General features: G+C 36.2%; 1 protein-coding gene across 2 annotated transcripts in view; it reads right to left on the bottom strand.

The window, feature by feature from the left end:
- LOC117996577 (leucine-rich repeat-containing protein 15) overlaps positions 1 to 24,485 on the bottom strand; it is a 121,180-nt gene extending 96,695 nt beyond the window's left edge. For both annotated transcript variants that reach the window (XM_034984664.2, XM_034984666.2), the window contains exon 1: positions 24,259 to 24,485. The gene's annotated coding sequence lies outside the window, so the exon portion shown is untranslated. The remainder of the gene's footprint in view (positions 1 to 24,258) is intronic.
- Between the last annotated feature and the right edge of the window lie 2,030 nt (positions 24,486 to 26,515).

Below are 26,515 nucleotides of genomic sequence, written 5' to 3'. Positions count from 1 at the left end.
GCACCAAAAAGTATTATTATGGAACTATATTATATATAACTATATAACTCTTGTATACATAATATATTCGGTAATAAATTAAATTATTTTTCAATTTTTAGTGTTTGTGTATCGAAGTCGGTTTTTATTTTTTTTGTCTAAAAATTGATCAGGACATGATTATACATACAGGGTGTAACCAGAACGCTAGCAAAAGACAGGTGATAGTACTTATGATTACTGATAATATGTTAATATAAAAAAAACGCGAAATAATATTTAAAAAATCGTATATTTTGTAAAAGTTCACGATATATTGCAAATAAAACATCTGACTGACGCTAGAGGTCAATGAACTCTGCGTAAGTAGGCCACTCGGAGTCAATGCCGCATCATAGGTGGGGCATTGACTCCGAGTTTTGCACGCTATACATTGCGGGTTTGAAAAATACTAAGTCACATATCTACCCGTGTGCTAAAACTACAAAATGAGGCAAATGGTCATTGGTATTGGTTTGTGTTTAGGTAGTATAAAAATAAGGCTAAGTTTTTGCCAGCGTTCTTGTTACGCCCTGTATATCTAATTGTATTGTAAATGTTTGTTTATGACACTACCACCGAACACATTCATATCTTATATATTATACACTATCATATATTTTTTTTATATGCTCAAATATATGTCAGTCAATTTCTCCTTAAATATTTAGATGAAAATATAAATGAAGTCGATTTGCTGCTGCGGCGCCATCGGTATAACACAAACGAGGTGAGATAACACCAACGAAGACGAATCAAGTCTCGTACGAACTAACAATGAAATATTTCCCTTTGCGGAAAATCTCTGTTATTCCGCGGCGAAAATTCTATTTCGTAAAAATTTGCTGAATATAAATCAGATACCACAGAATTCTAAATAAGATAATAGAAATGGTAGATGCTGTACTTTAATATTACTAAGCCGTGATAGCCTAGTGGTTAGGACGTCCGCCTCCTATCCTATTCGGGAGAGCAGGGGGTCGTTCTGGGCTCCTACTTACGTTACCAACCTCTAACTTTTCGGAGTTAAGTGCGTTTTTAAAAATAAACTAAGTGATCTTATAAGGGTTTCGTTTTTCCTTTTGAGGTACAGAACCCTAAAAAAAGGTCTTGTTTCTTCATGTGTATATTTCTGTGCATAATTGCAGTTTTCTAGGTCCAAGGGTTTCGCTGGGCGTTGATGAGTAGTCGGTAAGTGAGTCAGGACTTTATTTTATATTGATACCTATATTTAGATGACCTGAAAAAAGTAACACGTCATCTACCAATAATCTCATTTATCTCCACGTAACTCAGGTGGATACGGGGCCTACGGTGTGAATTCTAGACAGAGAACAAAATACTCTAACGAGATCAACACGTCGGAATCCCACAGTTGACTCTTCGCAAACATCATTTAAACTTGGGATCAAAAACCTTCGCTAATAAACGTGTTTTTGTTGGGAAAAAACTGTGAAATCCAGTATGCCAGTGCCAGAAGTCGCCTTCGAATTAATTGTACTTTGGGAGAGCAAAATTATTATTTTTTAAATTACATTTGTTTATAGCGCTCATTATATTTAAGTATAAGCGTTTTATATTTAAGTACTCAGTTAATCATGTAGTCGAATCATATGGGAGATATTTATTTGTTTCGGGTGGTGATTACGTTTGTCAATCTCCAATCTTATCATAATTTAATGCTATAGGCATGGCTAAGCATTCCGAACCAGTGGCAGATGCAAAATATGACGATTCAAAAGTACTAAAAGTTTAATTGAATAAAAAATATTTGTATTTTATTTATTTAATTTTATGTTATTCTATACATAATATGTATTAATATACAGCCTTACTCAAAACTAAAATTCTTTTATCTTCATTTTATTGCTATTTACCATTTCAAAAACATGTTTTCATAAAAAGAAAGCACCAAAGATTTATTCAGAAAAAGGTTAGGTATATCCTGGAAAAATCTGTAGAAGCCGCAATAGCTCCTGGTATTTATAAAGTGAATAGGTATGACACAATTTCAGCACGGTTATTATCACAAAAGCGTCGTGAATGTAGTTAGCAGAGATTATGTATTGTGATTTGTGACGTCCGCTCAACAGTGAATATATGTTAGCAAATTGTCCCGATGGCCGTCATACCGCTCGAATAACGCAATTAGCATCGAATCCGGTAATTAACCATTTCCAGTTTTCACTCGTGGCAGCGCGCTCGTTTTCCTACGGGGGACTCTCCCTCCATATATTTCCCTCAGAAAATGATTAACTTACATAACATTTGTGTAACATAGATATATTACCTGGTGTAAATAATTCGTGCTCGGTGTTAAAACAGAAGATAAAAAGCTGGTGGAATGCGAGTCGGATTCGCACGCGAATGGTTTCTTACCGTCGCACAGTGTTTTATGTAATTTTAATGTTTTAGTGTGAGTTGTATATATTTTAATAATTGCTTTTTAACCTCAGCCGCGCGGGCGGTCGCGTCCCACGATATTATAATGGCGCCATGTAAAACACAGATGAGTTTCTCTAATCCGTGATGTAAACCTACGCGATCACTATCATCAGCTGCAGTCTGCACGTATAGATTCGCATCGTGAACAATCCCGCATCGCATCCCGATTCCCGCATCCCACGTTCATATGATCATGACGCGTAGGTAGGCCGTAGCTTTAGCTCGCTGACATTTCACTATATAATTATGTTCAAAAAAAACCAGCCAAGTGCGAGTCAGGCTCGCGCAACGAGGGTTCCGTACTCAATCGTATTTTTTCGACATTTTGCACGATAATTCAAAAATTATGATGCTAAAAAATAAATAAAAATCTGTTTTAGAATGTACAGATTAAGACCTTTCTTATGATACCCCACTTGATATAGTTATCTTACTTCAAAATTGAAAACACTAATTATTAGTTCATGACCTCAATTTAATTTTTTTTGTGTGATGTAACCACAAATTTACGGTTTTTATATTTTGCCCCGAATTTCAGCTATAAGACCTACCTACCTGCCAAATTTCATGATTCTAGGTCAACGGGAAGTACCCTGTAGGTTTCTTGACAAACCGACAGACAGACAGACAGATAGACAACAAAGTGATCCTTTAAGGGTTCCGTTTTTCCTTACGTACTTCCTTAGGTACGGAATCCTAAAAAAGAAATTAAAGTAGAGGTTATATTATGGGAGTAATGGTTTATAGATAGATACTTTTCTACTGCCACAGTCATAATACTTAATACCTACATCTCTACATAGTATAAAATAAAGTCGCTTCCCGCTGTCTGTATGCATGAACGTGTAGATCTTTTAAACCACGCAACGGATTTTAATGCGGTTTTCACTAATAGATAGAGTGATTCAAGAGGAAGGTTTATAGGTATAGACATAGTTTAATATTGGTTTGTGTTAATTTGTTGAAATATGACGATATTTGAACAAAATGTCGGAAGAAATCAAGCTTCCATCGAAAATTAACAAATATTATGCGCAACAAAACGAGACGGAGGCGGCGGTGGTCGCATTTATAATATTAGATATTAGTATGGAAGTGACTGTGACACTACATAAGTATCTACACTGCCACCCATGCGAAGCTGGGGCGGGTCGCTAGTTATGTATAATGAGACAAAATTGACCCTCCCAAGTTAACATTCGTTACTTGTAATATAACGTTATATCGATCGCCTACCACATACCACAGAGTAGTGGCCAGTAAAGTAACCGGCAGAAAATATTGTACATCGACCTTTAGAGAGAGAGAGATTGTTGAGACCGACAAAATGTCACATAGGTATGAGTGACAGGAGACCACGCTCTACGAAGCCGAAAGCTCTTTCTAATAGTCGATGTACATTTATATTTATATTTCCTGCCGACTGCACCTTTGGCATTTTGTGGTTTTGCCAGTCGCAGAGAATTTCGATGTTTCGTTTTATTTTTCCAGAACATGAAATATCAAAAATTTTAGTATTCCATATTCTTATCAGTATTGCCTTATCAACAGAATTGTAGCTCCTCAGCGCATCCGTAGCACAGTTCACTCCATCCGTAGTGAGACTCTATAGCACATTTGCACCTTTGACATTTCATGATGTTCCTACTATACCTACCTACATTTTGTACATTTGTATTGTTTCTGCCATCTATCTGTTTCTTGCGGATATTTTTTTATATAAGTACATTTTTATCACTATAATTCATTTCTCTAAAATTACCCGACAGTAAAAACAGAGGTTCTGGTCGGCTGCCTATACCTATTATACATAACTATCTCAATAACTTCGTCAAATCTATATCGGGGTAAGAATCGATTTCTTTCGGTTATTTTTCTAATTTTTACTAATTCATTTTCTTGGCAGTCGGTTATTATTACTAATACGATAAAAAAGGAGATTAAAGAAGTTTATTAGTGTAACAGCTAATGTTTTAAAAACATTATTTGAGTATTTAATTCTAACGTAAAAACATTAGGTACCTATGTTAGTTTGCACCTGTTTTCCGAACTAGTTACCAACTACTATGTATCACAGTAAATAGGGCTAAAAGGTATAACATATTTTTTTTATTAGCTGCTCAGTAACACATTTTTGTTTTTATTCAAATTTGTGAAGCGGTATCAAGTTTCTTTATTGTAATTTTACGATATAACAACCCTCGAGGCCTACGATAAAATCAAAAGTGGATCGTACAACGTTATCTAACCTTTTGCGTCTATCACTGTTATATATTTTATGTAGGCTATCAAGTTTCTGATGTACCGTCTATCTTTTTCATTTTCACTAGGCTACGTTACGTAGTCTACTAGTCTGATTAATTAACCTCCTCCTACATTAATTACTCCTAAATACCTGACAAATATATTTGTAAAGGCCCATCAACTTATTAATAAAAATTAAGTACCTACTACTATTATAAAGATGCATTTTCTGAGTTTGTGTATTATGTGGAGGGTAATCTCCGAAAATACTTCACCTGTTTGAAAAATTATTTCACCATTTGAAAGTAACACTTTATTCCAGATACACATCAGTTATAAAATACTGATTATTATAAAGACGAAAGATTTATTTACTTATTTGTTTCCAATCGATAAACTCTGAAACGACTGAACCGATTTTGATAATTCTTTCACTATTAGAAAGGTACCCACTTTATGCAGAAGTAACAGGCTTAAAAGACCATAATCCATTCCTACTAATATTATAAATGCGAAAGTGTGTATGTCTATATCTGTCTGGCTTGCTGTCTGTCTGCTAGCTTTTCACGGCCTAACAGTTTAACTGATTTTGATGAAATTTGGTATAGAGTTAGCTATATCCGTCCCCAGGATATATCCTGGGGACGGATATAGGCTATTTTTTATCCCGGGAAATCAAAGAGTTCCAACGGGGTTCTTGAAGGCCCATCCGTTAAACTGATTTGTATGAAATTTGGTACAGAGGCAGCTTGCGTCCCGGAAATTGAGATAAGCAACTTGTTATCCCGGAAAATGAAAGAGTTCCCGCAGGATTTAAAAAAAAACCTAAATCCACGCGGACGAAGTCGCGGGTTTCATCTAATCCATGCTAATATTATAAATGCGAAAGTGTGTCTGTCTGTCTATCTGCTAGCTATTCACAACTCATCCGTTCAACCGATTTTGACGAAATTGGGTACAGAGATAGCTTGCATACCAGGGAAGGACATTGAGGAAAACCGGAAAACCAAAGAGTTCCCACGGGATTTTAAAATACCTAAGTCCACGCGTACGAAGTCGCAGGCATCCTCTAGTAGGTACTTAATGTGTAAGAAAACTTAAGCAATAACATATAACGTTACTATCATCGCCAAAGTTTATTAATCTCATAATAGACTAAAACATCAGTATAGTGGCAACTCGTTAATAGTTCAGAGTTTGAGTCTCCAACTAGAATAACTCTCGACATTTTAATTGTTTCGCCGGAAGCAGCTAACTTTGTGAAGCTTAACTGACTCAGTTAAAACTGTAACATTCTGAGTTTGGTCGTTAAAAGCTTTTAATTTCCTGTCGTACCGTGTCGTTATCCCAACCGATGGACTGCTATCAGTCCCTTATTATAAATGCGAAAGTGTATTTGTTTGTTGGTTTGTTGGTTTATTGGTTTGTTGGTTTGTTCTTCAATCGCTCCTGCCTGGCGAGTTCTTGGTCCACATGTGGAGTGCCTAAACAAATCCAAATGTTTTACATGTGCTACGCCGTGGCTACGCCAAAAGACTCGTTTCGTAATAATCTGGTAATAATTATTACTAACTAGATGATTAATGATAAATTTAAATACAAACACAAAAAGACACAAAAATAGACTCATATAATGTAGAATTTGTAGACAAAATAATAATTATTATGTATGTAATATATAAGAAAACTATCGGTACTTTTCTTTTTGTAAATTTTTAGGGTTCCGTTCCTCAAAAGGAAAAACGGGACCCTTATAGGATCACTTTGTTGTCTGTCTGTCTGTCTGTCCGTCGGTCTGTCAAGAAACATACAGGGTACTTCCCGTTGACCTAGAATCATGAAATTTGGCAGGTAGGTAGATCTTATAGCTGACATTTAGGGAAAAATCTGAAAACCGTGAATTTGTGTATGTGAGTTATATCACACAAAAAAAAATTGTGGTCATCAGTACCCTTATTATAAATGCGAAAGTGTGTTTGTTTGTTGGTTTGTTGGTTTGTTGGTTTGTTGGTTTGTTGGTTTGTTGGTTTGTTGGTTTGTTGATTTGTCCTTCAATGACGACGCAACGGTGCAACGGATTGATGTGATTTTTTGCATGGGTATAGATAAAGACATTGAGAGTGACATAGGCTACTTTTTATCCCGGAGAATTAGAGATCCCACGGGATTTTTAAAAAACCTAATTCCACGCGGACGAAGTCGCGGGCATCAGCTAGTGAACTAATAATTAGTATTTTCAATTTTCGAAGTAAGATAACTATATCAAGTGGGGTATCATATGAAAAGTCTTCATCTGTGCATTCTAAAAGAGAATTTTATTTATTTTTATGCATCATAGTTTTTGAATTATCGTGCAAAATGTCGAAAAAATACGACTGTTGTACGGAACCCTCGTTGCGCGAGCCTGACTCGCACTTGGCCGGTTTTTAGTAGGTAAGTACATTTTGTACATGTTTGCATAATTTTCAAAACCAACAACCTGGCGGTTCTAACTAAGAACATATTGATAGCTAGTAGCTACACAATGCAATGAAATGACGGCAAGACCAATTACATTTTCCTAGCGAGTTTTATTTTTATTTTACGATCCACGAACCCTTTGACCCGAATCTTGTTCTAACCTCGACCCTTCGACGTTCGCCCCAATAAAATCAAATAACGACCGTACAATTAACCTTGCCTCGATGAAGATCTAAATTGGTATCAGATTGGCTAAGAAATACAATCTGAGACTCTAGACTATCTTTTCAAGTTAAATAATAATAATAATATAATAAAGTTTTTTATTAAAGGCAAAAGAACCCAGTATACATACTATTCATAAAATATACCATTATAAAAATTAAAATAACATAAAGTAAAATTAACTACATGTACATACAAACTTATAAACTAACTGTGAATGTTAAAAAACTCTTCACAGGCGTCCTTGTCAACAAAATATATTAATTATATTTCTTATAACCATTATGATGCACAGATAGTTTATAAGTAAAAATATTGCTAGGCATTCCGTTACAAACTATCTGTAGAATACTGTTCTGAGATGCCCGGAGTCTCTCCCAGAAGGAAGCCACTTTTCCTCATTACCACATAAAAATCAGGCCCTCTCGATTCGGCAAACATACAGTACAGGTACAGTAAACTCAACTGTGTGTAAATCATTTAGTACGGACTAGAACAAACAATGATTATACACCTCCATACAATAGTTTTGGCAGAATAAAGGTCTTCGCACATTAAACAGACTCGATACCATCCAACATCATCTCAACTCCAACTTCCTGTTCAGCATCAACAAGTCATCGAATAGGCGAAGTCACTGATAGACAACATGGCGATTGGCGTCAATGTGTGGGCAACTAGGTTGACAGACAACATCAAGCCAGTCTCAGGGAGGCGCTGGATTCAGGCGGTGCAAAACCGTGGTCTGTGCAAGTCCCTACAAAAAATCTATGTCCAACTGTGGATGTCTATCGGTGAAAGTGGATGATGATGATGAACATTTTAAATTTAAAAAAAAAACAGTGATGATAAAAATTTGACATTTTAGAGGGAAGCTGAAAGTTGGCATAATAATTCTTCTGTGATGCCTGATAAATGCTAGACAAAAAAAAATTAAAAAACGTTTTTCTTTCTTAGGTGCACCTTAGGACCTACTTGCATTGACTATAATATAGTGTACCATTCAATGCCTATGCAATGAGAGAGGCGAATTTGAATCTCTGCAAACATTTTAAAAACCTAGTTAAAATTTAGGTAAGTTTAATTTAGATTTTAAATGCAAGTTTCATTGAGATACTAAAAAATCATGAATATCATAAAAACCACGAGTGTCTTGCAAATAGCGAACTACCTCGGTGTAGATACTATGTGTACATTGTACATATAGGCATGTTTTGAAAGCTTTTCATTAGAAATAAAATCTATTCAGTATGTTCACAAGCTATTATGTTCAACAGCTTGCAAAGCATAATTATTATGAGCTAGCTGATACCCGCGACTTCGTCCGCGTAGATTAAGTTTTTAAAAATTCCGTGGGAACTCTTTGAATTTCCGGGATAAAAAATGGGGAAGAATGGACAACCACTTTATTTTTGGAAGTCGGTTAAAAAAGTAGCCTATGTCACTCTACATGTCTTTAACCATACGGCATACCCATGCAAAAAATCACATCAACCCGTTGCTCCATTGTGACGTGATTAAAGGATTAACCAACAAACAAACTTTCGCATTTATAATATGAGCACCTGAATGGCGACTGACTGACTGATTGATCTATCAACGCACAGTTCAAACCAATGGACGGATCGGGCTGGATTTTTGAAAATTCAACCCCTAAGGGGGTGAAATTTGTGTAGTCCACGCGGACGAAGTCGCGAGCATATTAAGCTAGTCGAACATAATTTTATGTCCATAGTAGGTATCATACAGACATTCTAAAATCCTGTTCGTCACATGTCGCAGAAATGCGTAAGCAACACCGAGGATTTTTTTACCGCAAACTTAATATGAAACAGTGTTACTATAAAAAATTAAACTCAAAAACGTCTAGACGCAACACACACTGATAGAATGGAGTGCAGCGTGGCATATTACTACCTACTTAACTAATGGTTTTAGGCGCGCGAATCGCTCAGTAGGTAGGTACCATCGACATAGTTGTACTACTTGCAAATTCTTTGGTAGGTACTTCGAGTCTCTTCCATGTTTTGTTTTCGTACGTCCTCCAGAACACGTCTGCTTCGTGGGCCGTCGGTTCCTACTTCTGGTACAGACATGACTTTCTGCAATCAGACCTGGTGGCAAGTGATGATGCAACCTAAGATGGAGCGCACTTGCCTAGGAGATGCCTACCTACTTGCTTGCGTAATAAACACAGAAATAATGCCAGATATAAACAGGGTGTGTATTTATTATTCACTATAGAACTAGCAATAAAAAGATAACCCAAACTTTTATATAAAGGAAGTCGGCAACTAAATAATTTGCGAAGTTACCGTGAAACATGCTTCCCCTGGGAATTCTCTGGGGTCTTATTTGTAGCAAACAAGATTAGGTCAAATGAAAATTTTCCCATATAATCTTGAAAAAAAATCCATTCTAACCCTTATGTTCATTGTGATAAGGTTAACTTAGTTTGTTCGGTGCTTGGAGTGTCGTAGATAGAGGCTGTGTTTTAAAAACGAGCGCATAACATCTTTTTTGGAGATCTACGGGTAAACCACTGAGGGGATTTTTTTACTCTTGTCACAAGAGTAAATAAAAAAAACTTGTGGTATCCTTTCTGTTTATTTTTATTCGATTAAACTTTTACAAGTAAGTACTTTTGAATCGTGAAATGCAGCTACGAGTACCACTGGTTCGGAATGTCTTAATTTCCTACCAAGAAAAATCAGCAAGAAATGCGGTGGTTGCTCTTTCCAAAGATTATACCATGTATACAAGTAATTGCAGTCCCGCGCATTGCTGGGGTAAGCTGCACGTCAAATCCACACTCTTTTTTCATTTACATAATAATAATCTTCGATAGTGTAATACTTATGTTTTTTTCAGGAGCATACTATTACTCAAATTTTTTAAACTTGTGTAAAAGCTTGTGTAAAAGCTTGTGTAAAATAGATTGCGGAATTTTGATATAAAAGATTTATACTATTCCCACAAATGACTTTTGGACTTACCTCAAGCGGAGCGTAGGAGTCGCGAGCTTATTACGGTTTCTAGTTAGCCTATTATAAAGATAGAGCTATGATGCAACCTAGAATGGGACGTGGGAGTGTTTGCCTAGAAGTAACCTAGAAGATGCTAGATTTTCGTATCGTAATAATCAGGAATCACCGGACAGCTCTAGAAAGGGTATCCCAAACCACTTATTTTCACGGTAGAGTAGAGGTAGTCTATAATTATATTATTAATATAGCTCGTATATATTTATATCTTTGAGTTAATAATAATATTATGACGCAAGTAGGTAATATCACGCCCATCATACATCACATCTGAATGACTCTACATCCCCGAAGTCTGAAATGTACAAAGATATCGCGCGAGGCAAAATTTGTGTTTCCCACAGGAATAATAACCAAGCGGGTCTCACTATGCTATATATTATGTAAAATTATTACTATAGGTACTAGGAAGAAACCACAATATTGCTAAGGCAGATACAGATTATAAATTTTGTAGGCAAGCGCGCTCCATCTTAGGCTGTATCATCACTTGCCAACAGCTAGTCTATAAATTAAACGTATGCAATGCAATGCATTATGACATTTGGACACTTTACCTTTACGCTACGTCGCGTCGCTGGCACATTACCTTTGCCCACGATTCTGTATCACTATTTTCATGATTCAGCAGCTCAATTGCGGTAGAATGACAGCTACAATGTCACGATCGCAATCACCTCTGATTGATTGACGCTCGCTCACTATTGGCAATACAATGTATTGTTGCAACAAGAGTAGCATAATTTTAGCCAATCACAACAATTGCGATTGTAATAATGATTGATGCAGGTTTTTCGGAATCGACCCGCTGAATAGCATTCAGGATACGCGCGGCTGTATCACTACAAAAAGTCGCTGTGGGTGATGTCCCTTAAATAAAACCAAACAAAAACAAATAAGGTTCCGTAGGAGAACTTTCTATCGTGGATTTCAATTTGGATACCGACGACAACGCGAGCGGCGGCGTTAATCGACGGACGGCTTAAATTGGCTCGCCCAACAGGGCCAAGCTTACCGACATAGCCTGGCTTATATTGGCAATTATTTATTAGCTTGACTTAAATCCGTACGTTTCTTCGAATGGAAGGTTTCAGCTTTAAGTCGTAGCTACTTATTTACCCTACTGACAAAGCAAGCAAGCGAAATGTAGTACCTTACACCTAGCTCCCGTTGAGGTCCAGATGTGCTAGAATGGTGACCTCTTATAAGAAAGCGCATCCTTGGAAAACCCCACTAGGTGGACAGACGACATTAAATGCGTCTCAGGAGCCACTAGATTCAGGCGGCGCGCCGCGGCCATTGCGTGTAGCGTCCCTACAAGAGGCCTATGTCCAACAGTGGACGTCTATCGGCTGATATGATATTCTCAAAGTAAAAAAATGTATTGTCCTTGAAGACAAATACCCAAACATCTTTTTAAAATGTTAGGAATTAGGATATCAACTGAAAATACACAGCATTTCAGAAACAGACTAAAAGGAAACCAGTTTTCAGAATCACAGCCATTTCTCGCTGTGAGTTTCAATATAAGTTCCATAAAGCTGTGTCAGTTATAAAAGATGTTTTCCACTACGCCAACAACAATAATAAATTCTTTGTGCGCTATTCCAAGTTTTGCTGGGAACGAGTTGACTGTGCACAAGTTATTTTCTAACCAGCCATCCGGTGCATAAGTAATGGCTTGCACGACACAACTGTGTGGACTATGGATGGTTTGTAATTTTCTCCTTCGTAGTTCGTAGTTGGTACTAATAAATTCGGAGCAGTTTAACTTTCGTATCTATTTATGAAGGAAAACTTCTTTAAGCGGGAACTAGGAGGTTGCTTGAGAGTACTGAGTTTGTTTTGGGCTTCTTCTCAGACCAAGGCGTGTTTGGAACGTTATTAGTAATTGTGCCTTACTTTTAGTAAATGTAATAAAGCAATACTATATTTACCAAAATCTACTATCTCTGTGGCCAAAATCTAAAGTTAGGTTAGAACATAAATATTCATGTGCCCGAAAAGAGTAAAATATCATATTATTTAATTTGCTTTTCCAGGCAGGACAACGTCTGCAATAAAAATGTTGAAATTATGTGCTCTTACAGAAGTATATTAATAATGTTAGAAACTTTTTAGTTTTTCAAAGAAAAAGCTTGAATAAGACCTCTCAGACATTTTCTCGTGGCAGTTTTTGTACAGATTAGGCGCATTGCTAGAATTTGTAAGTTTAGTAGACCTCGGTAAAACTTTTCTACAACGTTTCTTTTATATTTTTAGGGAAAACTTTAAATTTTTTACTAGGTTATATAACTTCTAAATAATTATAGAAAGTGGAATTTATTTTAGGGTTGACCCGGAAAACTAAGGCATTTTATTAAAATTTAATTCACTATTGTGGTAAGTATATGCTCGTTCTATGTATACCAAAGTCCTGTTTTTGTCGTATCATTGAAGAAAATTTAGGAAAACAAGAGGAAAATGGGTTAGAAACAAAAATTCCCTCGTGTGATCTTACGCTAAGGAGTTATGGGGATAAGGAAAATACACCTTCTAATTTCTTTTCGCAAGCGTGTAACAAAGAAGTCGTGTAAGAATCCTCTTCTCTCATGGTTGGAACTTCGAACGCCGATTTAATCACTCAGCTTAAAGTTTCCTAAAATACTTATCTAAGTCAAAAGCAAGATTTTTTAAAAGTAAATAAATGATTTTTAACGTGATTTTCATACGCTCAGGAGTCATAGAAACAAGGGATTTATCTTCCGAAATCTGCAACAGCATTCATAAAGTTGGCTACAAATATTAAACCATTAATGAAAACGCTTTAGCATTAGCACTTGGCTACAATTCTCAATAAAGCCTCAATAGTTCAACGGGTAGAGGAGTGGACTGAAAGCCGAAAGGTCAACGGTTCAATCCCCGCCCGTTGCACTACCTATTGTCGTACTTACTGATTGCACAAGCTTGACGCTTAGTTGGAGAGGAAAGGGGAATATTATTTATTTAACATGGCTCATATTCTTTATTAAAAAAAATATCATACCTGGTAGAAAGAAACGACGCTGCCTAAGGTGAAACGCGCTTGTGTAAATCATTTCTACTTATTTATTGACAAATCGCGGTGAATAGAAGCAAAAATTCCCTAACACAATTTTACGCTCAAAAGATAAATATGGCAACAAGGGATTTCTCTTCCAATTCTGGAACAGCAATCATCGTTGCCCACAGCGATTGAAAGTTAATGAAAACGCTCTCCTCATTTAGAATACAAGGCGAACTGTTGCAGGTCCCGCTGCATAAGTAAACACCACTTCAGTCGGAAGCGATCACAATTGCAAACAGAGAATGCTTTTGTGCATGCGAGAAAAATAGAGCATCTGTCGGACTGAACCGGAATATTTTAATCAAAAGGCTTGATTTTTGTTCCAAAAATATACCACCAATCAAAAAACTGCATTCAATAAAAGAACATACCTTTCATTGATTTACGGTCTTAATTAGATAAAACTATATTAATTTCGCCCGTAAGACATGGTGTTCAATACAATAACTTTTTATACACATGCAATCTGGCCATATTATTATAAAGTTTAGTGTGAGTTTAGTAGATACTAATGTCATGATTTTCATTTATTCAACTGAAATTGACAAGTGTATGCAATTGATTTCAACCGAAAGAACCCACCAAAATTCTTGTCTGCGCTACATAACAGCTATCATCAAGTTTTTCATAGTCAGGCAAAGAGTTTCATAGTCAATGGATAGACCATCTTCTTCTTCTTATGGTGGACCTACAGTAACGATAGTTGTCAGTCATTGCGGCAATCTAAATTTTAGACACAGTAGCTCTGAACAATGTTTTCGGGTGCTTTGTTCTGAGCCACGAAGTAAGTTTTTTAGCCAGGATGTCCTACAACGACTTAAACTCTTTTCTAAAAAATGATATGAAATGTGCACATTTCATACCCTGTAGATTGGTTCGAAAGTCATCAAACATCCCGGACAGTATCACTAGGTACTGTCCAGAAAAGTAAGTATGGAATTTCTTTTCTGGACAGTAGGTATTACTACAGCAATCCAGGAAAGTAAGTTTGAATTTGGAATAATGTTTGTTCCTCACAATTATTTACTGTTCAGAAAAGTTAACAAATACAAATACAAATACAAATTATTTATTTGCTGATTGTAGGTTACATTTATAAGTTGTCAATTACAATTTTTGTTTCGAGCTACAATCTAAGTACCATACTATGGTGTGCAAATTTGAATAGGTACACAAATAGAATTAATAATAGGAATCCTTACTATTACTGCAACACAACAATTATTTATCAATACAATAGCTCAAATATCTCATTATTAACATATTATTCATTATAATTAATCAATTCTTATAATTTTGCATTAAAAAAAAAAAAAAGTTTAATATTATTAAGTAAGTCATAAAATTATTATAATCAAATGATGGCAAAAGGGCAGTCTCGAGTATTACTATTATGTCCTAGTAAGTACATACTAAAAAAAAGTTATATGTCAAATAAGTTAGTAAAAATGTACATTTCTTAAATTTTAAAATTTAGATAATCTCCAACCGAATAGAATTTAATTACTATGATAAGTTTGAATTTGGAATAATCTTTCTTCCTGAATATCTTGTATATTTTTAATATTCTTCTTAAATAGTTTGAATTCGGAACTCTACCGAATTGCGTTTTCAGCGCTCACAACACGGTATCGGCTTTTGTACTGCGCTGCGAGCCCGCTGTAAGCGTCAAAAGTTTAAAAAGTTTGAATTTTTTTGTCTTCATATTAAGGCGCGAATTGACTGTTCGTTTTAAATTATTTATTAAAAACAAGTTACCGTTTAAATAAAATTAGTTCAAGTGAGGACAGTATGGAATTTAATTGCACACCTAATTTGAGAGAGGAGGCCGAATTAACAAAATACGTAGTACTATATATATATATATTTACCTTTTTTAAATAAATTACTACTTTAATTTTTTAGAAAAGCACTATACATGCCTCGACCGGGATAGAAAACGCTTACTTCCCGGCAAGGGCGGATCCAGCTTTGGTGCCAGGGGGTGGTCACATAGTCGTGGTCAAGTCACAACATCTCGACCTCTTGCGACAGGTCGAGTTGGTAATCGGGGTATGACGAGCGGGGGTTGGGGGGGGGGGGGGACGCCCCGCACACCCGCACGCAGGGCCGTCTTTAACCTATTGGAGGCCCTGGGCACATTAGAATAACGGGGCCCCTATGATTTTGACAGAGTAGGTACTATTTTCTTGGAATAGGCAAAGAAAGCAGATTAGTCACGTTCTAGACGTATTATAAATGCGAATGTTTCTATCTATCTGTTATCTTTTCAAAGTCCATATTCTAAATCAAAATTTGGTACTATTCAGAGATAGTTTATCCTCGGAAACGGCTTTTTATCCCGGAAAATTAAAGGGTTCTCACGGAAATTTTTCATATATTTACGAAAAAATCATAAGGTAGCTACTAATATTATAAATGCGAAAGCGTGTCTATCTACTTATCTGTTACCATTTGACGGTCTATCTTTTTGACCAGGTACTACACAGAGAAAGCTTTCATCCCGGAAACCCCCATGACCCGCCCCCCTGGATCCGCCCTTGCTTCCCGGTCTCGTGCAGTAATGTACTATTGTAGCATCTTATCTTGTACGTTTTTGTAGCAAGTCGTACTGAGGACCAATACAATCCCATTCATCAGCCTGCACGCATCCACAGCTGGACAAGGGAAAAGGGTCTTTCCACAAAATGCGGCGAGGACAGATGCCACCAATTATAATAAGAAAGGACTACGATGTATTATAATATGATCCAGATACTCTCATTTTCTCTTTTAAGGTTCTGTAGTAAAACAAGGAACTTTAACAGTTTCGTTTAGTCTGTCTGTCTATTCGTGTACCACAGCCATGTACAAAAGAAATTGTTAGAGCTAAGAAGGTATAACTAAAGTTTAAAGGTCAGTTAATAATTATTATGTTTACAAAATCCCAATATCGATTAATTGAGTTGTTTTTAGGGTTCCGTAGTAAACAAGGAACCCTTATAGTTTCGCCATGTCCGTCCGTCGGTCCCTCCGTCCGTCCTCGGTTAATCTCAGACACTATTAGTGCTAGAAATCTGTAATTTGGCATGGGTATAAATATTTATCACGCCGACAAAGTGGTGAAATGAAATATAGATCCGTTTGTAAAATATGTTGTGACTACGCGTGCGTACACTGCGCGTGGCCAGCCACGCACTTGGCCGGTTTTTTGAAAGTATTTTTCTTACCCTAATAATTCAATGAGGTATAGAACAGTAGAGGGAAAATTTATAAAAGACGTATAGGGCGTATTTACAAAAGACGAGCTTAAGAGCGAACGCAAACAATCCAGCAATAGATCCCCGCAGAGGTTCTTGTAAGCGAAGCCATTTATTTTTCCATTTCCACAAACGACTTTTTAAATCGGAATATTTAACTGATTGTCTTGTTTTATTTTCACTGTATTACTGACTAGCTGATGCCCGCGACTTCGTCCGCGTGGAATTAAGTTTTCCAAAAATCCCGGGATAAAAAGTAGCCCATGTCACTCTCCAGGTCTTTATCTATACTCATGCAAATAATCACGTCGATCCGTTGCACCGTTGCGACGTGATTGAAGGACAAACCAACAAACCGACAAACCAATAAACCAACAAAGAAACTCACTTTCGCATTTATAATAACTTACTGATAACTAATTTACTGAACTATGGAAAGGATTATTATAAAGGGTTGGAATTCTATGTTTGTACCTATGTATGCAGCTGTCTTATTCCTTCGGTATTCCCAAATTACCTCAAACTACTGTTGTTCTTTTTAATAAAACAGGTTGTCTAGGATATTCGGATGTGGCGGAAAGAAAAAATAAGAAATAGAAAAAATAATTTTAACAGAGTTCTTAATAAGTTAACTTTTGTTTCTCTAAAGATGAAAATATCATGATGAAATGGAATTTATTACCTAACTAACAAAGTATTTAACAACTTTTAGGTAAAAAAGAGCCACTTCAGTGTTACAAAATAATAATCCAGAATAATAATTGGGGAAATACGTATAATAAATTACTTTAAATATACTTTAGTTGCTTATAAAACAATTAAACCAGAATTTACTGACCATTAGGGTGAAAAAGGGCATGACTCACATTACCCGCAAGCCTTATTTTATAAACAAAATTTTAACACTGGAATTAATATTTTTAGGTGTGAATAATGATATTATTATGACCTCAGTTTCTGATCTCCGACTCGATTATAAGTATGAGAAAACGTTAAAGTCACGGAAGACCAGCGCTGTGCCTATGTTCCCGCCACAGGCGCAATAAATTCTAAGAGGAATCCATTTTGGTACCACACACCACGCATCTTATTTTGAGTGATTATTTCATTTTTTATCTGCACTTTTTGTGGCACCATATAAGTTAACACATTTCCTTTGTTTCTTTCTAGTTTATGAAAAATCGATTTTTGAGCTGAAAAAGTTTTGATGTAGGGGTGTGGCTTCATTTTATTAAAATAGAACTAAACTACACTAAATAGAATTAAATTTCAGCTAATTTTCCCTAACTGCGTCCGCATGAATTGAATCCGCAGCTACCTGGATCTGGTCAAGAAAATCTCATATTTCTACTCCCAGTGGTTTGAGCTACGTTGGAGATGTCAGTTCACTAAGGGAGGATTTTTTAAACTGCCACTAAATAATATGCTTCAATAATATTACAAAGTACTTGAATATAATATTTTTAGGTATATCTACCTAATAATAGCAAATACTCAGAGCTACCCAACATTTTATGAAGGAACTCACTCAATCTCTTCTATGAGTGTTTGTTTCAAAAAAACATTACTGAATCACGTAAAGATATTACTTGTTGTTATTTGAGAAAGAAATAGCAGATATAAGGTTCAAATACAAAGTCTATCCAAGCGTGTAATGGCTCATTTCCTTTTGTGATGTAGGAGGGAATTATACCTAGCTACCGCTGTTGTTATACGTGTGAACGTAAAGGTGGTTTCATAAAGAGAATCTTTATTGTGAGCTTTTTGAATGGATGGAAGCTTGAACCGCTTCAGGATAAATAAAGAAAAGAAAAGAAAGAAAGGAAAGATTAAGATGTTCTGTTATTTGTTATACCGGAAGATATTATAAGACTAAAGCAGCGTGAGACGAAACCATAGTTTGAATGAAGGCTATCGCAATCGACTACTAACTTATAGTATCCATACTAATCTGTTTGTCTGTCTGTTATGTAGTTAGGATGTTCAGATTGCGTTCTGGACCACATTCAATCTAATCTAATGCATTATTTATGAACTTGATAATCATTTCACTAGGTATAGTGACAATAAATAGTTATGTTATGTTGTAGTGGAAATCAGGGACTTTGTGGATTTCCGAGGAACACTGAACTTTCCGAGGAATACTGAACATAGTATACCTACTATGTTCAGTATTCTGCCATTCCACTTGATTGTTCAGTAGAATGAGATAACCAATTGGAGTTTCTTCAGGGATTTCGCGGTTTCCTCGGAAATACACAAAGTCCCTGATTTCCTCTTTTCTCTGCTACATAAATACAAGTAAATAAAATATTTCAAAAATAAAGAACCATGCTCATTGACTCGCATTAATTATACACTCTTGCAAAATATAAGTAGGGGAAAATTAAGGGACACAGCGTAATTTTCATTCGTATATTATGGCGTAGGTACCTACTGTTGTGTATTTATTACGTTTATTACATTATTTAAAAAGCTTTTTTCCTTCCGAAAAATGTATTGTAATTAATTCAAAGTAAACGCACCGGCGAAGGAAGAAGGGACAAAGAACAAGCATTAATCATAAATTGAATAAATTAGGCGTCCCCTGTTAACATTTTTGTTAAAAGTCCGTAATGTTAGTCCCTGGGGCCAATGTTTGTGCGTACGAAGCAAATATTTGTCGCCAGAGCGTCGAGCTTATGTTTTATTTATGCTTTCCGCCTTTAAAATCTGTGATTCACGTGTGATATTATTTGTATGCACAACATTATGTATACGTAAAATTGAACTCTTCACGCGTCATTTTAACTTTTTGTCTCAAACTTTATGTCAAAAGTACGATTTTAGTCCTTATTTTAAAGGTGAACCGTACTTTTGAGATTTGACATGAAAGTTAATCCATAGAGTTAAAATGGCGCGTGAGGAGTCATTTTGTACGGACTATACTTAAATGTTTTTGCACGTACACAGGCAGGCCACTGGTAGAAAAACTGGTTTAAAGATTTCTCACGAGATTAAAAAACTAAATCGATGTGAATAAAGTCGCGAGTATCATCTAGTTAGTTATGAACGGAGAAAGATTGGCGCTATCATACAAAAGAGGAGATCGATAGGGCTAGGACATAGATTAACATGGAAGAAGCTAGTTTCATACTTATTTCGAAAAGAGCCGTTAAAATATTTAACGAAGATCCGAACAGGTGCTTGTGAAAGGTAAACACCGAGATAAAATACCAATTTCTCAAACACTCAAGCCCAGGGCTAAGAAAATATTGGGTAGGTATACCTACTTTATTTTTACCCCGAGCACAGACCACCACTGCTGCAAAGTAAAAAACTCTGAACTAAATAAGGTAGTCTAAGTTATGAGGGAAATCACGCTAATATTTTTAGCATTATAACTTTGGATCCATTCGAAATATTCTCAGTGGATTCATAAAAATGTAGTAAAAATATAAAAATGTATCAAAACATGTAATGTCGGCATAAACTATGTCTGTGTTCTTCTTCTTTCTTTGTAATTAGTTCGCGAGCTCGATGAACAATATTTTCAAAGTTTTTATAACTACCAGATTAAATTTCATACTAGGCATAAACTAGCTGCACCATGCACGTGATTTCATCCGCAAAGGATTTGTTTCTTTTAATCTCGATCACAGAACACATTGTTTTCCAGGATGAAAATAACTTCAGATAAGTTCTTTTAAGTTTGGTAGTGGTACTAGTGGTGGTTGTTTTGAGAATTTTATAAAATTAGCCATATTTTTTATATACTCGTTTTCATTTTTATCCGTTTGTAGCCACAAAAAATATTAGTATAGGTAAGTACATAAACACAGTTCATTATATTTCACAGATTTCAGTAAATTAAAACATCGTTTTCCAGCGAACTTTTATAATATGTCTATACTAGATGGTACCCGCGACTTCGTCTGCGTAGATTTAGACTTTTTTAAATCCCTTGGGAACTCTTTGATTTCCCGGGATAAAAAGTAGCCTTTATCTTTCACTTTAGGATCAAAAATTAAGACACGTTTCAAAGGTAAAATACCTTATTAATAAAGTGAGAAATTGTATAGCTCCTGTTATATTTTTTAATAAAACAAAAATATAAATTGGTATTTTATAGTCACAGGCGCAAAAAATATTCTAGATCCAAATAGGAATTGAGCAATTGCTTTGATAAGATTTCGGTACGTACTTGTCCAATTTAAACGTAATTATTACGGTTTTAATAAAATATGGTTTCAACTTAATTTATGTAATTTACGTTATCCACAAAATTATGCACCAGCGCTTGGTCTTTAGAGCCGTGATAGCCTGGTGGTTAAGACGTCCGCCTTCTATTCAGGGGGTCTCTGGTTCGAACCTGCGTTCTAACATTTCTGAGTTACGTGCATTTTAAGCAATTAAGTATCACTTGCTTTAACGATGAAGGAGAACTTGTGAGGAGACCTGCATGCCTGAGAGTTCTCCATAATGTTCTCAAAGGTGTGTGAAGTCTGCCAACCCGCACTTGGCCAGCATGGTGGACTATGACCTAAAACCTTCTCATTCTAAGAGGAGTCCTGTGCATAGTAGTGGGCCAATGATGTGTTGACCAATGCATGCATGCTATGATGCTTGGTATGTGTATGTTCTTTGTTCAGTGCGCGCACTTGTGACGTACTCGTAATATGTCACGCAATATGAGTCACGATTACGAAGTTTTAACGAGTTTGAATAACGGTCTAGTCTCAGAGGAGAGCCTACAGTGTTACGTATTCCACTAACTGTGTTTAGAAAATGTCCTAAATCATAAAGCTGCTCGGAGCCGCCACATAAAACACCTGGCGGCACTGATTAAACTCTGTATGGACTATGGAAGGACTTTTATCTAAATAAAGTTCATTACAAAGGAAAATGACCAAATCCGTACTTATAATACAGGGTGTAACCAGAACGCTAGCAAAAACTTAGCTTTAATGTTATACTATCTACAAACACAATCCAATACCAATAACCATTTGCCTCATTTTGTGGTTTTAGTGATTTAGTATTTTTTAAACCCGCAATGTATTACCGTGCAAAACTCGGGTAAATGCCCGCCTACAATGCAGCATTGACTCCGAGTGGTCTACTTACGCAAAGTTCGTTGGCCTCTAGCGTCAGTCCGATGTTTTATTTGCAATATATCGTAAACTTTTACAAAATTATAGGAGTTATTATATAATAAAAACTCTATAACTCACTTGTGAATAATAGCAATGAAAATTCACAGTTTGATCATAGGTGTCACTATGTGCCTAATTGCGGTGAAATTAGAGTCACTTTATGAGCAAGTGTGTTGAAAAAAAATATTTCTATCTCTATTTCAAATTCTGTATAACCAGTACGGGCGTGTGGATTAGTATGGATTTATAATTTAAATCAAAGTTCACATTACCATAAATCTCCATATAACCTGTATAATAATAGATTCACCTTTTCCGTTTTGCGAAGGGATCACGCACGAAGTGGTTGGTAAAAGCTACAATGAATCAACTGTACCTACCCGTTTTTAATACCCCTACTTTAGGTACGAGTATACGTACCTAATGTAAGTATATAAAAGGAAAAGTTAACTGACTGGTCTATACAATATGGTAGATAGCTATTAGGATGTAAACATCCGTTACGAAAGGATTTTTGAAAGTTCAATCCCTAAAGGGGTGAAACAGGAGTTTGAATTTAAGTTTCGTCCGCGAGTTCGCCCACGCGGACGATATCGCGGATATAAGCAGAAGACTGAAAACCGAAAGGTCGACAGTTCAAACCCCGCCCGTTGCACTATTGTCGTACCTACTCCTAGCACAAGCTTGACGCTTAGTTGGAGAGGAATGGGGCATGGCTAATATTCTTTAAAAAAAATGATAATTGATACCAATATTAATACTTTATCAACATAGGTCGCATACCGTTAAATTAGATCGAAACCTATATTCAGATAAATGCATTTGCGAACAAAACTAATTTAATTTTTAATAAATCACGTTAATCCTTAACGGAACAGGATGTTTGTTAAAATAAAAAAAAGATTTTGGTCTCATTGGTACCCGTATTCATTGAACGATTTTTAGACATGACCTATAAGAATGATCGGCACTATCTTCTCAATCAACCCTAATTGCTCCTAAGAATGATGAGGCTCAACTTAAATTACCTACTTAGAGGGATTCCCTCTCTTTGATCAAAGTAACACGACATTGATCCCTTAATCTTAAATAAATTCTAACAGACTATCACTATTGGATATCCCTTGAAGAGAATATAAGCCTCTTTTCTACTCTATTTTCTGAATTACTGTGTCTTCGTTTCTAAAATTATTATTTTTCAATTTGTGTCTGTGATTTACATTAAAAACACAGTATTTGTATCTTAAAATAATTTTAGTAAGTATATTTTATATCTACAATTACATAGAATGATTCATACATATACATGGTACCTATATAAAAAAAGAAAAGCTGACTGACTGCCTGACTAACTGACTGATCTATCAACGCACGGCTCAAACCACTGGACGGATCGGGCTGAAATTTGGCATGCAGATAGCTATTACGACGTAGACATCCGCTAAGAAAGGATTTTTGAAAATACAACCCCTAAGAGAGAGAGGGGTTGTGAATACGAAGTCGCGGGAATAAGTTTGTATGTCAATAAATTGATACAAATTAAAATTGATCTCTCTATTAAAACTCTACTTTACTGGGTAGTAAAGTTCGCAATTAAAAATTAACAGTAGCTTTAATATTGCAGTACAAAACAAATATTTTATTAGTATTTGTAATTTCAATGAATTTCCTTTGTTTTGTATGGGATGCTCACGAAGAGAGTGAAACAAAATGGTGGACCCACTGAGTTAACGTTTACGTACCGAAGTTGTTCGACAGTTGTTGCTTCTCCGAAAAATATACACGTCTTCATTTATTGAATCGATACAATGAATAATTTCCCTTTTAAAGGAATATTTATAATGAATATTTCCCTCATAAAGGAAATTCAGATTCGTACCATCACATTTTTCAAATAGTCGTCCGTTTTCTCCAAAATATTTTTTCCCGTTGAACAAATCTGACGAACATTGCAAATTTTTTCAAAGATTATTAACATTAGAAAGGATTTTTTGGAGATTGGTGAAATTAAAGATTATAGAAATTAGATATTATACCATATCCAAAAAACCATAGGTACTAATTGTTATATTTAGGTAAAATATTTAATTCTAAAAACCATTCACATCTTCTACAAAACCATCAGAAAATCAACTAGTTGAATATTTATACCATCCTTATATTATAACTCCTTCACCGATAAAAAAAACTTTAATTTTATTTCTTAAAAGTTTTACATTCTTATTCAAAACTTGTGCGTAGCGGAAAAGTGAAATATAAAATTTCTTCTGTAAGACATTACGGAAACCATTTACTCTAATAAATATCTAGCAAATCCCTAACGCTTTCTTATCGGCTTTATGTACAAAAGAAACTTTTCTTACCTTAAATTATCGACGAAATTGCGAGGTGCGGCTTACTTATGTAGAAAGGCGGGAAACGGTTAAGTAATTGCACTATACGCCTCGAAATATATAATTGCTTTAAAACAATTCACAGAACAGTTCAACTAGCATTTTTTCACACATGAATTTTCCGTTTTCTAATGTCTTGTGTTCAAATATTCGGGTTTCGTTTGGGGGGTGGTCGCGGCGTGGTTCCGCCGCAGTCACACGCTCGACTCTGCCGCGCACCCCGCGTCGTACACCCCCTGCCCCTCGTTCATGAAACCTTCATGAATTCGTTTAGTCTTCGCGCCCTTTGTGACACTTGAACCTTTTGTTCACAAGCGAATGCTTTTGGCAACTTTACACTATAGACATTGTCTGTAACCTATTTCGCCTCTATATTTTTTGGCGACAAAAGTTGGATAGCAGTTTTATTTTCTGAAACGTTTTATGTTGTGCGGTAGTAAAGTGACTGAAAGAAGATTGTTTTACTTTAGAGAGGCAATACGCCAAGGTGTTGACAGTTAATGAACACCCAGGCTAATATTCTGTCAATATTCAACTACTTACCTACTTACTTACTTTTTAGAAAATGTTTTGAACATTTGTACTCAGGTAACTACATTAATTTTCTTGAAGTTTAATAGCATCACGGAACAGAAAGATCCGTGAATAGCATGATGTTTTAGTTTTGCGCTTTTTATTTAAGAGTAACGGTATTCACTGTCATCATTACTACTTAGGACTTTTTTTTTTAACGCTGGAAAATGCGTTTACGCATCGCCCCTGCCAAGCCAGCCAGCCAACCAACTGGAGGGAAGGTATGTGGGACTCGCCGGCCGAGAGGCGACCGGAATATCCACTAAAATCCAGCGGCATTCCTGCTCGTCGCCTGGTGACTGGGTCACGGGAACGCCGAAGCAAACCACCGCGACCCAGTTAGCGACATCCGCCGAGGCGGACCCTTCACCGGGGACCCCACCACCGAGGTCCCCACACCGTACGTCCGAGGCGCACCGACCAAGTGCGTGCGCCTCCCGAGCCGGGGACGGGGCGACAACTGCACACTCCGTGCACGTCGCCCGCGTCCCATCCTCCGCCTCGTCCGCTGTGCCCTCTGCTAGTCAGAGGGACACGCGGAGAAACCTTCCCCCTGCCAGGTCATTAGCCATGGCCAACAATGTCCCCGAAGAGAGATTACTAGCCATGCCAGGGTGCACCGGCCCGAATATTGGTCTTCCCCTCGGATGCCCGATGCATCCAAAAGGGACCAGCAGCACCCAGGCACACTGGGAGGTTACCTGGCTGGCCCCCCTAACTACTTAGTACTTAGATAAGTTAAGTCAACCCACCGCGGACTTCTGTTTGAAAGTATAAGGTTATATTGTAATATTTTACTAACGTTTTCTCAATAGGTTTTTTTTTAATAGGAAATGTAGACTTATAGGCAAATTAGCTCCAATTAAGTGATAATGTAGAGCGCATCCTTGGAGAGTTTTGATACTTTGGTTAAAATCAATCCATTGAAACCCCAGGGGAAATTACAAAGGATCAATATTACAATACTTATACATTCATCAAACGTAGCTTCCCACAACATACGTGCATCTATCTACCTATCCCTTTATTTTGTAGATTGAGCTTGATCGGAACCATAAAATAACTTACCTACAGGCTACACTTTATACAAAAAGACAAAGTAGAGACTAGAGACACGTTGGTCATAAGTTTAACAAAAGAACACCCCGTTAATTAAGTGGCATTGTATTGAGCACCAATGTAATTACTTAGTAACTAGTAATTACTACAAACGATATTAAGAAACTTCTTGATAATTTCGTAAAAGACCAACGTAAGGCCCACGTCCCGTAGGTCGTAGCGATGCTACGACACAATAAAAGGTATGACGTCATATTGTATAGTAGCTTTGACGTAACTGTTGTTTCCAGTAAAATACTACTTACAGACAGTCCAATTATTACTAAGTTTTATTAACAGATTATAACCAATATAATTTAAACGTGCAAACAAATAACGACCATAAAGTAACATAAAGGACCCTTGTTAAAAATCGCAAATCGGTATGTCACGCCTATATTTATATGATACTCATATAGGCGGAACGACCATTTTTGAATTGCTCATATAAAATATTTTTGTGTGCCCTCTTCACTCCTCGGGGAATCGACAATATCGAGAGAAAAAGTAAGCGAAAATAAACCTTACATAATATCTGGAAATAACGCTTTAGAAT

Source organism: Maniola hyperantus, chromosome 3, assembly GCF_902806685.2.
Source record: "Maniola hyperantus chromosome 3, iAphHyp1.2, whole genome shotgun sequence".
Classification (NCBI taxonomy): Eukaryota; Metazoa; Arthropoda; class Insecta; order Lepidoptera; family Nymphalidae; genus Maniola; species Maniola hyperantus.
Note: the sequence above shows the minus strand (reverse complement) of the source record. Positions and strands in the feature narration are given on the sequence as shown.